This window comes from Neocloeon triangulifer, unplaced genomic scaffold, assembly GCF_031216515.1.
Source record: "Neocloeon triangulifer isolate White Clay Creek 2 clone unplaced genomic scaffold, ASM3121651v1 ptg000006l, whole genome shotgun sequence".
Taxonomy (NCBI): domain Eukaryota; kingdom Metazoa; phylum Arthropoda; class Insecta; order Ephemeroptera; family Baetidae; genus Neocloeon; species Neocloeon triangulifer.
Window position 1 is genome coordinate 3026443 of NW_026775549.1, and position 12674 is coordinate 3039116.

Genomic DNA, 12674 nt, shown 5'->3' on the forward strand with positions numbered 1-12674 from the left:
ACGGTGCGAGTAGAGGCAAAATTAATGACATCTTGCTCCGAGGTTATTACCGAGAGGCAATTAAGAGTAAAATGTACATGCGCGCCTGCACGGAGAGAGCGAAAGAGCATGAGTCGCAGAAATCATTCAGCCACGATTCTCTTCAGTCCAAATTATCGCACGCTTGAGTTGCTGCCAAAAGAAAGAATTACAATTACGTAAAAAAAAACTGAACAAAAAAAGAAAATATTAAAAAAAAAAAAATATCAATTGAATGTGCTTATTTTAATAAATCAATCCTTAGATTTCCGACACTGCAATAAACTTTTTCAATTTTTATTATATATCAATATAATTTTGAGAATTAATTTTTTTTTACATATTAAGTATGGCAACTTATTTTTTCCAATTTTCCCATACCTTATTGTTCTATAAATCTGATGGGAATTGTGTCTGGTCGCGTGATGAAAGGAACCTCTCAAACTGTTATTCAAATGAGAAAACCGACGCAACGAATTTCAAAATGCAGCGTATTTTGATGTGAATTCTGGGAACGAATTTGTGATTGTGCCCCTCAAATTGTATGATAAATCACGCAACCGTTTGGGTGGATCTGTCACGCATGTTGCCTAGTTCCCAAATCTGCAGGCTGACGGGAAAGGCGCAGGGCTGCGACGTCACACGTGTGTGACAAGCGGATTGCATAATTAGCTTTGGTATATTACTTAATTTCCAAATAAAACAACACAATTCCCGCATTATAAGATTAAATCTTAAATGAGAATTAAATTAAAAATAGTTAACAAAAACAATATAATCAGACAATAAAGTTTTGACGCAGAAGCCCAGTTTTTTCCTGTGTTACGTTTTTATTTAAACAGTTCTTATTTTTTTAGGTGGATTTGAAGATTCTTTCTAAAGACCGTCACTATCAATGGATTTCTGAAACTAACGTAAGTGAAAATAACCCAATGCTATATCAATCTGGCAAACAATTAAATTTTTAATTAACCATCCAAGTTAAGAATTTAATAAATAAATTGAAGTTTTGAGAAAATTGAGATTTATATCATTAGTTGGAATACTTGAAATTTTGGCCGCGTAATATAATATTTGTGAAGTCAGTTGTGGAGAATGGAATTTTCTGCTTAATTAGCCACAGCAGACTTGAAGTAAAATAAATTTCAGTTTTGAATTTACTTGGTGATCGGCGGAGCGAGACAAGCAAAAGTAATTTGTGCTCGGAACAAATGAATTTATTGAGTGGAAATTGAGTTATCTGGAATCGCCGGGCGTTCAAGGGCGAATCCATCGGAGCGTCCATTGGAATGCGATACCATCATCGTGCGGCCGCCGAAAAAGAAAGACATTTGGAAGAAGGGCACGCTGATGAATTCGGCGCCGCCCGCGGCTGCGTCGTCATTAGGCAGCGAGCGCATCATCAAAAACCGACGAAAAAATTCCATCCCGTGGATAATAAGCGTAATGACGCTGCATCCCGGGCAGCAGCAAAGCTCTCTCGCTCGCAGAGCAGATGTTGCGTTTCCCGAATAAAACTTCTCTCGTATATAATGCACTGTGGCGCGCGTTGATCTGGGATCAGAAGCAAAAACACCTGGCGGTGCTCGAGCTCCAATCGGAGGCCGTCTGGGGCGGGCAAACGACCCGCGATGACCAATCAAACCGCCACCCAGCAGCCATAACCATGATCTTGCCATTAATAATGATATACACACACGCAGCAGCCGCCACAAAAAATAGTAATGCTCACTCTCCGATTTAAATATTAAGCTATCAATCGTCCGGTGTGTGTGTTTCAATTGCTGCACGCCGCGGCTCTCTTCTTTCTCTGCTTGTTCTGTTTGTTTGCAGTGAGTGAGCGAGAAAGATGCGAATATCAGACTGAGAGAGAAAGAGAGATCCAATCGCATTCATATACAATGAGAGCAAACTGCCGCGTCCGGCACTTGCCTTGATGGGTAATGAAATCATTAAACTACATTCAACAATTTGTTGACGATGTTGATAGATTAAATATGTGCATAATAATAATCTTCAAGCATCATGATTAAGATTTTAAGAATTTTAAAATTAATATTTGTATTTAACTCTATAAATATAAAGTTAAATTTATTACATTCGCAAAGTAAAAAATAAAATTATAGTTATCGTTTCAAACATTATTTCGTTTCCTCTAGAATTCATCAGTGAAAATTTAAAAGATATCCCTGAGGAAAGTGTGAAAATAGGTGCCAATTTATGGATCTTTCGGGCAAAAAAGTGGGAAAAGGTTGGTTTCACTGAAATTAGCCATAGAAAGATAACAAGGCAGTAAATATAGCATGCCGAAAATTTCAGCTGTATTTTATTCTTTTTCGGTGTAAAAAATGACAGATGTGATTTCCAATGAAACCATATTTTTCGAAAGTAATTAAGAATAATAATATAAGAAATGCAACATCAAAATAGGTAAAAACATCTACAAATTTATATAAATGAAGATGAATTTTTGAAGAATAAAATTTTAGGCAATTATTAAAAAAATGCCTATTTAATAATATTTATATAAAATTTATAAAATTGTAAATTTTGGCATGGCAATTTATAAAAGCTTATTGATAAAATCCAACTTTTTGTTCAATACTGACGTTCTGAACGTTTTGAATTCTTTTTGTGAACGTTTTTGTATTGTAACCAATTGGGGGTCTATTCGCTGAAGAATTTTAAAGTGGTACGAAAGGTTTTGAATATTAACTGGTAAATTTTACATTTTATATTAGCGGAAAACGGCCATTTAAAAAGACACAATGAATTGTATTTGTATGAAAAAAACTAAATGCATCTCACGCGTCCGCCATCAAATTACCAACGCAGCAGACGAAAAAGAAAATCTCCCCACGCCCCGGAATAAGCGCATTAAAACCGCAGCGAGCGGTTTCGGCATTTTGATATGTATTTTCGGAGGTGGTCCCGCGGGCCTGGCACACAGGCAGGGGTTCTTAATCAGAATTACGGCACGGCTGCGTGGCCCCAGCCGCACTCACACAGCATGACACAGAGAAACGCGCCGCACAATGGAGGCGACTGCGTAATAAATTAAATTATCTTCTCGTGAGGCTCTTTGTCCGTCCTCTCCAATTATTCAAAGGCGTCCAGCCGATTCGGACAGCTGGCTGCGCCCAAAACAGCACGCGGCGGACAATGCAATCACACGGCTGAAAAATTGGCCTCGCCACTTGCAGATCACGATTGGAAAAATAGCAGAAAGAACAGAGTGCGCGCAGCTAATGGTGTACCATGCATGGTGTACACATGTGTATAAGCAAAGGCTCCAGAAAGTTGATTGTAAAACAGAGCAAAAATTAAAGAAATAATTTATAAAATAAAATAAAATAAAATATGTAAAAGCTGGAATGCAATTGAATGGTCTGAAAAACAAAAAAATTTGTGTATTTAATTTCTTTTAATTTATATAGTTTAATGGGAATTTGAAAAAATGCAACATCATTTTTTAAGGGTAAATTTTATATTTTTCTCTGGCTTTTAATAACATTAGGTGATTGTAAATTTCATAGAAAACAGAACAAGGCCAAGTAATTTAATTTCATGGATATGGAAGCATGAGCGATTGAAAACAAAATTCTAAAAATATGAACTTATTGTTCTTTGAATGCCTTAAAACTTCATTAAAAATTACATTTTTCACCTCAAATTGAATGAGATTCAAAAATTAAATGATTGCAATTAACCTGTAATTAAATTTATTTCTTGCCTTAAAGAATGAATAAATCACGAATCTCATTTTAAAAAAATAATAATAATAATGTAACACTAATTGAACAGTAAAATATAATGTTCCTAAATTCACCTATTCTAACCCATAAAATAATTCAACCCAGATTCTACCATGCGTATTATGATTGATTTTTATTGTAATCAGTAAAACTAGTAACACAGATAATTTAATTTAACAACATATTATTAAAATGTGTACACATATTTTTTATAAATAAATGGTTTTTTTAGCTTTCTAAATTATTTTAATTTACAATTTTAAATATTTTTAATTTTTTGTGTTTTCATTTTATGTAATATAATTAAGCTAAAGCTTATCTCACAAAATTGTTTATACATTTTGCAGTAAATATTTTATATTGTATGCTTTGACCCTTGCAGCAAAGATACTAGTAACATTAGTAATAATTATCTCCAACATTTGTGGGTGTGGTTTGATACCAGAAATTATATACATTTCACGTATAAAATAAAAAACCAATTTATTGAACAGCTGAATCCCAGTATATCTTTTTTTCCAATTGAAAATTTTTTGCATTGACGGAGAAGAGTAAGTGAGTAAGTAATAATAATAATAATTATTATTATTATTATTATTATTATTATAATAATATGAGCATTGAAAAACTATCAAAAAGTTTACGAGTTTTTGACATGCTCGGGGTCGTGAGTATAAGTAAGCCAGCGAGCTTGGAACTGGATTTAAGATCTCTATTTGCAATAATTCAATACTAATCACGCAAGGGTTGAAAAGGAGTTATAACACGTCAGGCTGGTGCGGGTCGGCTCCGAAATACAATAATGGCTCACCTTTGCACATGCAGTGGCCAAGCGGCGTTTACGTGCGCGGTCGGAAATTTATTCACGCGGCCAGGCCGCATGGGCGCGCGTAATAATATAAAGCTTATCTTAGTATGTGTTGTGCAGCGCGGTTAGCTGAGTTAATTACCCTAGTTTATTGCCTCAATAAAGCACGGCCTGATAGCAAGTAATAAAGCACCGCACACTCACGCGCGCAATCATCGCTCTTTTGCATGTGCCCAGCACCTTACGCAATGAATAAATAATAATTTTGAAAAATATTTCCCCAAATCATGGAACCATTAGAAGAAATGAGCTAATTATAATTATTTTAATTATCGAAAAGCATGCAAATGAAAAGAGAGGAATTTTATGATACGTTGCGTGATTCACAAACGATCCGATCATCCCTTTTCAATTTCTTCTCTTGCGTGTTGCATAACCAATTTTGTGCGGCGGCTCTCCTGTTTCACAATTTAATTTCGCTCAGGCATGCATGCACCGCCGCCGCCGTGTGATTCAGACACGTTATGCTTTTTTCTGACACAGGAAGGCACAAAATTAATATGCTAGGTAATCTGTCTGACAACTAATGAGCTAATTAAAGTTCAAAAGTTATGTTTTTTTTTTTATTTAGGATTTTTGCTTCTGCCCAAAGGATTGGTTAGTGTTTTCAACATCATACTTAAAATTGTTTCAAATTCAACAATTTATTGAAATCTCAATAATAACAAACAATGCACTGGTAACCTGTAAAGCGCAGACTTACTTTGGGAAAAAAAGCAATTCAATGGTAATTTTTTAATTATTTATATTTTAAATTTACTCATGTAACATATCTTTTGTGATTGTGGGATCTGGGAATATTTCTTTACAAAAGTATTATGTCAAATATTGAAAACATTTAAATATACTGATATATTTATATATTTATAAATATGTTATAATTTTGTTTATATAATAACTCAGAAATAAATATGTTTTTTTTTTTATAATAAATTTTAAATTAAATATTTTACAGCATCTCGCTTTTATTATAATAGGGAAATTTTAATAATTCAATTTCCCTGGAAATTTGCAGGCTTATTTTTTCACGTTCAACACAGGAAGCTTTGTGTCAGAATTGAAATTTTATAACTATGTGCAAATGTCATTTCTTAATCAAATTCAGTTGAATATTGTCTTTACATTTGTGAAATTAGATTTGTATACTTTTAAAATTTTACATTATAATACATATTTATTCAAAGTATTGGCGATGTCCATAATAGCTTGGTGATGAAAATAGATATTGAAATTTTGTTGCCAAAAAAATACTTTAACTTCATTGCATTTTATTGATTTATTATTCATTCTCCAAAGGCCAAACGCGCATTATATAATATATGAATATAATTTACGTTATAAAACTAACCGCAGCGCACGCATGGGGCATATAACATTTGGCTATTGCGAGGCGTGATTAATTAACGAGCGGTGCATGCAGAAGACGACTGCTGGCCCATATTGTTATTAACACAGCTATTACGAGCGAGACGAGAGAATGGCTGGTGTGCGGGCGAGTATATATTTTAATATCCGAGGGCGAGTTCGTGCCGTATCAGCGACGGCGAGATCCAGCCGCGCGAGCATTTCCACCGCTGCACCCCTTTATTGCGAGAAGCGCCATAATTCCACTCGCAGGGGTAATTAAACAATAGGCCCCTAATTGAATCTACAATTTAAACTGCGCGCTGCGCTGGTTAATTTCCGCCAAGTGCTCGGCCAAATTAGATAATGAAACCATACAACGGCACCCTAATTATTATTCCACGCAGCCAAAATGACGCCACAGTGTATTTATTGTGTGTATTTAAAAAAATCTCGTCCTGACGTTAAAATACCGCACGCGCGCTCTCTCTCGCAGATTTGTTTAGGCAGGCGAATAAAAAAGCAAATTTTTCCAAGAAAAGCACTCCCAAGCTTGCGGGCCGTGAGTGAAATTATGCCGGCAAGAGATAGAGCGATCGATAAGTTTTTGCTGATGGCAGCCAACAATTGATGGAATCGATTATGCCTTCATAATTCCGACGCTTTATTGCTTCTGACAGATTGTGAGAAGATCTGCCCATCCCGATAAAAATACTCATTCCGCGAAAAAAAGATTAGAATTTCTTATAAAGTTTTGTACATTGCTGAAGTTTAAATTAAAAAAGGTTTTAGAAGTGGGTCGTGAAAATTGGTGTATGCAATGTTTGTTATACATATCTGGGTATTTGGAAATTTTGATAAAATTCGTATGGAGATAAAAGCTTTAATTTTAGTTGCAAAATGTCTTTTTTTCAAAAGAAGTGAAAAATTTTGTCGGAGCAATTAGAGACTTTTGCCTTTTACTCTACTAGAACAAAATTAAAGGCTTTGAATAATAAAACTATATCCCAAACAATACCTGAAAAATTAATCTTGCTGTGGTTTGTTTCATCCTTGCAATTCATCAAATTCAGTGTCTCGCTTGTTATTTAACTTGTTAGAAAGATTTTTTTAACTGCAACTCGTAAATTTGTGAAATTGGCTTTGTTTCCCAAAACAATGTGGCAGTAAATTGTGGCTATTTTTTTCTATTAAAATAATAACCATTGAATAATAAGAGACCAATTGTATCATTATCCATATATTTAATCTGAGTGATGCATAATTATGTATTAATAAATTTGAGGTTAATTTAAAAGAAGTGTAAAATTAGTAAATTTTTGTTATAAATAAATATAATTATTATTTTATGCAAACAAAATAAATTTAAAGTTTACATTAACTAAATTTTTATAATTATATAATTTTTACATTCATAAACTTTTAAAAATGATTTAATTTCTTCTTTTTTCTCGTTTTTATTAAGTTTGTCAGTAAATATAATTTAAGCGATAACTTCCTGTCAAATAATTGCACAAAAATGAGAGCTTAATGGTAATTCCCCATCATCGTTGGTTGTTGGTATTTATTTAATAAATTACTATTATTGTTTAATCCTCACATATCAATAAGTAAATGGTGAGAGAAATAATTTAAAATATTTTATTGATTAAATATTATTTGTTCCCATTGCAAATTGAAAATTGAAGAAGAAAATTAAATTGAATTGTAGAAATATTCTAAATAACTTAGATCTAGATAAATAAAATGATCTTACATGGTTAATTATCTCATAAAAAATTTGAAAGATCGAAAGTGTATGCTTTTCTAATATTTTCTCTAGTCGAAGATCACCCATCCAAATTTGAACAGTTTTATGATCCACCAAATTTCTGCATTATTTTCTCTTTCAAACCTTCACGGATTGGGCACGCTACACATAATAATTTGAGCAATTTGTCACAGCAGCCTGTTGAAAATTATGCAAATCGCAATCATCAACTTAACTGGCCAATGCGGTTTTCCGAGCATCTCTCGTCGTCCGAGTTATATAATAATAATTTCGGGGCCAAAAAGCCTTGTGGTAAAAAAGGAACCAGCCATTGTTGGTCGGAGGAGAGGAGGAGTGGAGAGGAAAATGCACGATATCAACGTGGCGGCTTTTGGTCCTGCCTTCCAAATATAATCAAGCGAAACCGCCCGAGGCCGAATAAAAAGCAATAAAGCCGCGAGACCACCCAAGTTGCTCCTCGCTACCTCATCATCGCGCGTAATAATGTAATTCTGCGCTCTCGCTCACATGATGCGTGCATTCAAATCACCGACCGCCGCCGCCGCCGCAGCGAAAAATAATCACATTACCTCGGCACAGCCGTGCAGGCATCTCCCTTTTTAGTTTCCAACTCGCACTGCTGAGAATCTGAAATCGGATATATACACGCGCGGACTGCAATCAAAGCGCGCAGTTTTTCAACAGCGGCGACTTTCAAACATCGCTCGCTGAATTTATGAACACACGCGGGCACTTGGAGAACAGTATATTAGTTTTACTAGAGAGGCTCAAAAAATAGATTTCACTTATTTTCATAATAATTTTAACAAGAGCTGTAATGCAACTGAATTTTCACTTTCTCTGATGACTGATAAAGGGAAGTCTTCCTTTTATTAAATTTCATTCTATGATTGTGAGAATAGTGGATCTTTCTGACAATGCGTATTCTATTTCTGCGCAGGTTCAAAATATGTGAGTTTTTATTAAGAATACAAAATAATTGTTTGCAAATATTTTACTGATCAGATATAAGAATTTGTATTTTCATCTTCATGCCACATCAATGGTCTATCCAAGTTAATCAAAATATGATAAGTAAAAAATCTGCATGATTCTCCTAGTGATAAAAATTTTCATCTCCCTTGGACATTATATATTATGTTATTTAATTAGAAACACCATTAGCACAAGTTTCGAACATCCAAATAGATCATCTAATAAGTTTACACTTCTAATTAGTTAATGCATTCAATTTTTATTTATATCTTTGCATAAATCACTTAAAAATAAATATATTTTATTGTACCAACCAACATAATTGGCCATCCATTGAGTCCTACTTTTAAAATTAAATAAAATTACAAAACAATTTTTTAGATAAATATATAAATATTGAACAATTGATATATAATTATCAAAAAAAATTAATAGATTATATTTTAAAGACTAAAAAATTATAACTTTAATAATTTAACAATTGTGCGCCTGATGCGCCTCTCTACATTGGAACTTGAGTAGACCCCGAGTGTCATTATTTTATTGCGTCGAGGTCGCCTCCTGCGCGCAGTTTTGTGTTGGGACAAAAAGTAATGTTCGCACAGCACTCTAACAGCATTTTTATAGGTGCCTTTATGCAGCGGCGGCAGGTTATTTGTGTCGTTTTCCCCCAAACCCGTGTACGTTCTATAACCCAAAACTATTTTCTAGAAATATATTTTTGATAAAATATATAATGGTGCTACATGCCGAGAACAAGGCGCCGATGCACATGTAGCATAATATTTTCCCATTTGTGCACACAAAAAGTGACAGCGAAATTGCCTTTTGTGTGTGGCATCATTTTTATTTCCTTTCAAGGCCTCGCCGAGACAGAGGAAAAGGTGGTTTCTTTGATGATTTCTCTGTGTCGAGGGTGCGCGCGTTCAAGAAAAGCAGACGATTTCGCTGGCAAAGAAGAACTAACTTTTAGAAGTTTCCGACCTTTGGTGTTGCTGGACGCGTCCTTTGACTGCGGTCTTTGTCATTACGGCGTCATTGTTGAGAGCATCTCTTGTAAGCCACTGGGTGTCAAAATAGATTTGAATCATTTAGCTTTTGAAAAAGCACCTTCCGCCTTGATACGTTTATTCACAATATTTGTATGAAAACTAATACACGTGGTTTTCGTTTGAATGGTTCCGAAAATATCTATTACCAAAATTGTACGACAACCATGAATTGCATTTTACTTTGAATTGATTGAAGCATCCAAACTACAATTTATTTAAAAAAATAAAAAAATAAAATAATAAAATGATAAAAATGTACACTAATCCTTAAGTTTTACTTTCCAGATTCTCTGAAATAAATGAATTATTTTATTTTAAAATTATTACATAAAATATTATTAATTACCTTCAATTACTTTAAAAATAATTTTTATGTGGTTAATAGAATCACATGTAATCTTGTTTAAAATTTTTAGGATCAAATGTTTTTGAAAAAGTCTCAGGTAAAAAAATATATAAAAAATCTAAAAAAGGTATCGTTATGAGGAGTTATAAATAATAATTAGTTCAAATAATCCAGATCGCAAGGCAGAGCAATTTTTGATTAATTTTTTTCGCGCTTTTTTCATTTTGGTCCTAATTTTCATTTTTTTTAACTATTCGTTAAAAACCAAAGTCATATACAAAAAAATACATGCAAGAAATTAATTACTCTCTGTAAAAAGCCATATTAGGACAAAGTATGCAACGTGCGTCGCACAGAGGTCACAACGGTTGCCAAACGGCATCTGCGGAATGCATAATAATATTTTCATTAAGTGACTATTTTAAGGCGGTGCACGATCTGCAGAGAAGATAAAGCGCGAGAGACAAAACTTTTGTGCCAAATTACATACAGGTGGTTGATTTACGAGCCAATATAATTCAACTTCACACATGTGCCATGGGAAAGAGAGTTTAGAGGCCAATTTATTGAAGTGATGATTAAGTCTGAAAAAGGAAATGCGCGCACTTTGGTCGACGAGACGAGAGTGCGAATTATATGGCCGAACGTGGAGATCGGAGGGACTGATACGATGCGAGCCGAGACAAATTCATTAAAAGTGGTGGTAAGAGAGTGCACTTGTCCGTAATCTCTCCAATCAAGCCATTATAAGTAATAAATCCATTATTGGGCTATAAAGCAATCAATGACGTCACACATACAAAATAAAATATTTCCGAGCGCCAAAATATCTTAATAGCACAACATCTTATTAACTGCTGGATATAATAAAGACCCTATCGCATACAGAAATAATTATAAAATATCCACCAAGCGTTGGATAAAATACAGAGAGAGGTTCGTTCGCGTCTTTCTCTCTCACTCGTCTCACTCTGAAAATGTTATTGAGATTTTTCCAGGCTGCACACAATGAGGCTGCTTCGCTTGTCTCGGCCGCAAGATTAATGACTTCCAAGCCCTTTCGAGTATCAAAAAAGAATAATATATAAAACGCGCCGTGCTGCTGCCAGAATAGACAAAAAGCAAGCAGGTCTGCCGCCATGCCTGATTCTTGATTGGACGCTCTTTTTCTCTCTCTCTTTCTTTCACATACCGAAATCTTCTCTGGATTTTTTTTGTGGCCGGGCCGAGAATCAAGAGAGAGATTCTTTAATATATAAAGCTCATGGCTGAATAGCTTAGCTTTTTTGTCGGGCAATAATTACTTCACTTGCTCTTTTACAACGAAACCAAAGCTTAATGAGTGGCAATATCTCAATACCCACCTGCGAATAACTCTTGATTAAAATTTCTGCTACTTTTTATATTCGAGACATGCCCCTAGAGGAGTGGAAAATAAAAATTCGCTTTTGATCAAACGCGCTCCTCACTCTTTCGGAGTAATATCTGTTTTCCTCGCCAAGCAAAATTGCTCTGTGTTATTCTGAATAAAATTTTTGAATGGCCAGCTGAATTTTTTGTGAAAAATGCATGCACACGTCGCCTCTGGCCTTTTGCGAGAGGAAATTACAATTGTATACTCGCAGACACGGTCGTTCGACCACAAGAAAGACGTGCGATTTGACACAGTCGCACTCACACACATACAAAACAGTTCCGCCAGACTTGCTTTATTTCATACGTCGCCGAGCACGACCGTATAGCAACCTTAAAGAATGAACAGACCAATTACTTCATTTAATGATACTGTCTTGATCTTTGAAATTTGTATTTATTTTAAAGCTGCTAGAAAATTGTAATTAAAACAGGAAGTTGAAAAGGACCCTTTATTAAAGGATTTTATGATCATGATTAAATTCTTAACTTCTTGATTTTGTAATTTTTTTTAATACTTATTTTGTTTCTGTTTATTTATGATACTGATATATTGAATCATTTAAAGACATTAGCCAGAATTAACGGTAAATATCAGAAAACAAGTACCACCAAATACAAATGTTATTGTTCATTGAAAAGTTTCTTAACAAATATACTAGTTGTTGTAATTTATAAAATTATTTTAATCTATACAACTAATTAGATTAAATCAAAACTATTTAAGAATAAATATAATTTTAAATTAAATACAACAGACACAAAATAAAAAAATTAAAAAAATTCATAATTAGTAATAATTAATTTTATCTGTTTTAAAATTGTGCTGTATTTAAAAAGTATTTTAAAAAAAAATTATTAAATTTTTTTAGTTTATGATTATATTATTATATTCTATAAAAAAGGTTTATTGAGAGGAAAAAATAAGAAATTTAAATTGACACAGAAATTCATTGGTAAAAATTTTACTAATAGTTTTCAGTAGCCAACTTGATCGTCATCATTTCATATCAAAGGCAGCCGAAATAAAATATCGGTTGTCTGGTCGCCGGTTGACAGTGACGAAGAAGGCAAATTTGACCTCCCAAGGGCGAGATCAATCAGCGGCAGCTTTGTCACTTCCCAGCAACAA

The 12674-nt window shown here is 33.9% G+C and overlaps 1 protein-coding gene across 1 annotated transcript in view; it reads left to right on the forward strand.

Moving 5' to 3' along the window:
* The first annotated feature begins 878 nt into the window (after nucleotides 1–878).
* Nucleotides 879–12674, forward strand: part of LOC132194131 (uncharacterized) — a 35407-nt gene continuing 23611 nt past the window's right edge. Inside the window, exon 1 of the mRNA XM_059615229.1 lies at nucleotides 879–932. The gene's annotated coding sequence lies outside the window, so the exon portion shown is untranslated. The remainder of the gene's footprint in view (nucleotides 933–12674) is intronic.